This window comes from Schistocerca gregaria, unplaced genomic scaffold, assembly GCF_023897955.1.
Source record: "Schistocerca gregaria isolate iqSchGreg1 unplaced genomic scaffold, iqSchGreg1.2 ptg000821l, whole genome shotgun sequence".
Lineage (NCBI taxonomy): Eukaryota > Metazoa > Arthropoda > Insecta > Orthoptera > Acrididae > Schistocerca > Schistocerca gregaria.
Genome location: NW_026062187.1, coordinates 65,001 through 70,000, shown reverse-complemented (window position 1 = coordinate 70,000; position 5,000 = coordinate 65,001). Strand labels below are relative to the sequence as shown.

The 5,000-nt window shown below is 59.8% G+C and overlaps 1 pseudogene; it reads left to right on the top strand.

Annotated features, from left to right (window-relative positions):
* Positions 1–5,000, top strand: part of LOC126322662 (large subunit ribosomal RNA) — a 7,562-nt pseudogene that overhangs the window by 682 nt on the left and 1,880 nt on the right.

Genomic DNA, 5,000 nt, shown 5'->3' with positions numbered 1-5,000 from the left:
CGCGTCTGTTGGGCAGAGCCCCGGTGTCCTGGCTGGCTGCTCGGCGGTATATCTGGAGGAGTCGATTCGCCCCTTTGGGCGCTCGGGCTCCCGGCAAGCGCGCGCGGTTCTTCCCGGATGACGGACCTACCTGGCCCGGCCCCGGACCCGCGCCGCTGTTGGCTCGGGATGCTCTCGGGCGGAATAATCGCTCCCGTCAGCGGCGCTTCAGCTTTGGACAATTTCACGACCCGTCTTGAAACACGGACCAAGGAGTCTAACATGTGCGCGAGTCATTGGGCTGTACGAAACCTAAAGGCGTAATGAAAGTGAAGGTCTCGCCTTGCGCGGGCCGAGGGAGGATGGGGCTTCCCCGCCCTTCACGGGGCGGCGGCCTCCGCACTCCCGGGGCGTCTCGTCCTCATTGCGAGGTGAGGCGCACCTAGAGCGTACACGTTGGGACCCGAAAGATGGTGAACTATGCCTGGCCAGGACGAAGTCAGGGGAAACCCTGATGGAGGTCCGTAGCGATTCTGACGTGCAAATCGATCGTCGGAGCTGGGTATAGGGGCGAAAGACTAATCGAACCATCTAGTAGCTGGTTCCCTCCGAAGTTTCCCTCAGGATAGCTGGTGCTCGTACGAGTCTCATCCGGTAAAGCGAATGATTAGAGGCCTTGGGGCCGAAACGACCTCAACCTATTCTCAAACTTTAAATGGGTGAGATCTCCGGCTTGCTTGATATGCTGAAGCCGCGAGCAAACGACTCGGATCGGAGTGCCAAGTGGGCCACTTTTGGTAAGCAGAACTGGCGCTGTGGGATGAACCAAACGCCGAGTTAAGGCGCCCGAATCGACGCTCATGGGAAACCATGAAAGGCGTTGGTTGCTTAAGACAGCAGGACGGTGGCCATGGAAGTCGGAATCCGCTAAGGAGTGTGTAACAACTCACCTGCCGAAGCAACTAGCCCTGAAAATGGATGGCGCTGAAGCGTCGTGCCTATACTCGGCCGTCAGTCTGGCAGTCATGGCCGGTCCTCGCGGCCGGCCGCGAAGCCCTGACGAGTAGGAGGGTCGCGGCGGTGGGCGCAGAAGGGTCTGGGCGTGAGCCTGCCTGGAGCCGCCGTCGGTGCAGATCTTGGTGGTAGTAGCAAATACTCCAGCGAGGCCCTGGAGGGCTGACGCGGAGAAGGGTTTCGTGTGAACAGCCGTTGCACACGAGTCAGTCGATCCTAAGCCCTAGGAGAAATCCGATGTTGATGGGGGCCGTCATAGCATGATGCACTTTGTGCTGGCCCCCGTTGGGCGAAAGGGAATCCGGTTCCTATTCCGGAACCCGGCAGCGGAACCGATATAAGTCGGGCCCCTCTTTTAGAGATGCTCGTCGGGGTAACCCAAAAGGACCCGGAGACGCCGTCGGGAGATCGGGGAAGAGTTTTCTTTTCTGCATGAGCGTTCGAGTTCCCTGGAATCCTCTAGCAGGGAGATAGGGTTTGGAACGCGAAGAGCACCGCAGTTGCGGCGGTGTCCCGATCTTCCCCTCGGACCTTGAAAATCCGGGAGAGGGCCACGTGGAGGTGTCGCGCCGGTTCGTACCCATATCCGCAGCAGGTCTCCAAGGTGAAGAGCCTCTAGTCGATAGAATAATGTAGGTAAGGGAAGTCGGCAAATTGGATCCGTAACTTCGGGATAAGGATTGGCTCTGAGGATCGGGGCGTGTCGGGCTTGGTCGGGAAGTGGGTCAGCGCTAACGTGCCGGGCCTGGGCGAGGTGAGTGCCGTAGGGGTGCCGGTAAGTGCGGGCGTTTAGCGCGGGCGTGGTCTGCTCTCGCCGTTGGTTGGCCTCGTGCTGGCCGGCGGTGCAGGATGCGCGCGCCTGCGCGGCGTTCGCGCCGCGGTGCTTCAACCTGCGTGCAGGATCCGAGCTCGGTCCCGTGCCTTGGCCTCCCACGGATCTTCCTTGCTGCGAGGCCGCGTCCGCCTTAGCGTGCTCCTCCGGGGGCGCGCGGGTGCGCGGATTCTCTTCGGCCGCCATTCAACGATCAACTCAGAACTGGCACGGACTGGGGGAATCCGACTGTCTAATTAAAACAAAGCATTGCGATGGCCCTAGCGGGTGTTGACGCAATGTGATTTCTGCCCAGTGCTCTGAATGTCAACGTGAAGAAATTCAAGCAAGCGCGGGTAAACGGCGGGAGTAACTATGACTCTCTCCCCGACCAACAGGGCAGGGTGTCTTTGAGGGCTTGGGGGTTGCCTGCCCCCCTGCCTTTGTTCCAGCTGGCGCATCTACAAGAAGCAATAGAGGTACCAGGCCTCCCACTGGAGTGCCTGTGCCAGTTGATGAGCCATCCAGCCAGCCAACCGGTGCGGGTCGAGCGCTGCTCCCCGCCATTTGCCCAGAGTGCATGCGGTCGTTTACAACAAAGACCGGGCTCGGTGTCCACCGGCGTCGTGCCCACCCTGCTGCTGCTAATGCCGAGATCCAGACCGAGAGGAAGAAGGCCAGGTGGTCGAAGGAGGAGTTGCTGCGTCTAGCCCATCTAGAAGCAACCCTGTCCACCCGTGGCTGCAAGTTCCTTAACCAGGAACTTAGCAAGGCCTTTCCTGAGCGCACGCTGGAGTCTATCAAGTGCCAGCGTAGGGCTCAGGCCTATAAGGACTTGGTGGCGAACTTCGTCACTGAGCTGTCCAGAGGTGATCTTGTTCCTCTTGGTCCTGCTGTTGATCCTGCAGAGGGCCTTTCCATGCCAGAGCCTTCGCCGCAGGGGGATGAAGTCGACCTTACTATCTGGTCTTTCATTGGGGAACTCCCCTCCTCTGGCCATCGTTTTCGCTCACTTGACGCTCTTGTGGCTTTGGGTCCTACCACTAGTCGTGGTACTATCCAGGCCATGTTACCATCTGTCCTGGACGAAGTGGGAAGCAAGGAGCCAGCTGGCCATCAAGCTGCAAGCGCACGGATCCAACAGCCACCGGAGCGGAGGCGGGCGAGACGTAGATGGGAGTTCGCAGTAGTTCAGCGGGCCTTCAAGAAGAGTGCAGCACGCTGCGTTAATGGGCTCCTCGATGGCACACTTCTACATCAGCCACCCTCCATCCCGGGGCTGATCGAGTTTTGGACAGACCTCTTCACTGTGCCTCGGGTGAGGTCTCGGCCTCCGCGTGGTGAGGGTCTCTCCGAGAAGTTGCTGCCCTTTTCGAAGGAGGTGCCCTTCCAAGATCTGTGGGCCCCCATTGCCGCGGAGGAAGCTGCAGCCGCCCTTCCCCCTCGCAGTTCTTCAGCAGGTCCAGATGGCCTCACACCCGCCCAACTGCGTCGCCTTCCTCGTGAGGTTTTCCTCAAAATCCTTAACCTTCTCCTCCTTTCCCGCTCCCTCCCACCCCGCCTCCTTCAGGCCCGAACCACCTTGGTGCCCAAGAAGACCGCCGCAGCATCCCCCGCTGACTTCCGCCCGATCACAGTGTGTTCGGTGCTGACCAGAGCTTTTCACAAGGTTCTGGTTGGCCGCCTGATGCGCTACTGTGCCTTGGATGGTCGCCAGCGGGCTTTCATCCCTCAGGATGGGATGCTCCATAACACCTTCTTGCTAGATATGGCGATGACTCAGGCGCAGGGAGTTGGCAGTTCGCTGTACTTAGCTTCCCTGGATGTATCAAAGGCCTTCGATTCGCTTGCCCATGGTGCCCTGCGTCCAGTGCTGAGGGCCCATGGTCTGCCAGTCGAGTTCATTGACTACATCCAGGGGTGCTATAAGGCGGGCTCGACAGTGATCTGTGCAGCTGGGAAATCGTCTGATCTGGTGCGGCCTTCGAGGGGCGTCCGGCAAGGTGATCCCTTGTCCCCAATCCTTTTCAACATGTCTATTGACATGTTGTTATCCCGTCTCCCTGACCATGTTGGTGCCTCCATCTTTGGACGGCGGATCAATGCTGCTGCGTTTGCCGACGACCTCCTACTGTTCGCTGAAACCCGTGGTGGATTGCAGGAGCTACTCACCATCGCTACGTCGGCTCTTGGTGACCTCGGCCTTGAGGTCAACCCTCGGAAGTGCTTCTCTCTCGCCCTTGTTCCGTCAGGGCGGGAGAAGAAGACGAAGGTCGACGGGGCTGCCATCTTCCGTGCTGGAAACAACAACATTCCAGCGCTAGCGATGGGAGATACTTTCAAGTATTTAGGACTGCAATTCACCACGAGCGGGCGTAGCCTGTTCCATCCTCGGCGGGAGGTCGAGAGGCAGCTGGAGGTCATCAAGCGCGCCCCATTGAAGCCTCAGCAGCGTCTGTACTCCCTTCGATCGGTGATTCTCCCAGGCATCTATCATGGCCTTGCCCTGGGTAGAACTCGCCTGGGGGCCCTCTCATCTCTTGATGTCAGCGTGCGAGCAGCCATTAGATCCTGGCTGCACCTGCCAGCGGATACACCTGTTGGCTACTTCCATGCTCCCATCTCACATGGGGGCTTGGGGGTGCCATCGGCCCGCTGGCTTGGTCCCCTTCTCCGTAGGAGGCGGCTCGCTAAGATGGAGGGCCTGGGTACGGCTGCTGGTGGTCCTTCCAGGGATTCTCTCCGCCGCGAAATCTTGCGCCTCGACAATAGCCTGCGATGGAATGGTGACGTCGTTAAGTCCAGCTACCAACTGGGCCGGTGTTGGGCCGAACGCCTGCACTCCTCGGTCGACGGCGCTGCTCTGCGGAAGTCTGCCCAAACACCAGGGCAGCACTGCTGGGTGTCCAATACCCGGCAGTTTGTCACGGGCCGCGACTTCATCTCCTGCCAGCGTGCGAGGATCAATGCCTTGCCAACTCAGGCACGGCTGCTGCGCGGGAGAGATGGTGACACCAGATGCCGGGGTGGCTGCAACGCTACGGAGACTGCAAACCACGTAATCCAACAGTGCTGGAGGAGCGATGGGGCCCGAATTGCGCGACATGACGCAGTGGCGTCTTATCTCGCGCGTGGCCTCCGTCGTAGGGGCTACAACATCCTACTGGAGCCTCACCTTCGGACATCAGAAGGCTTG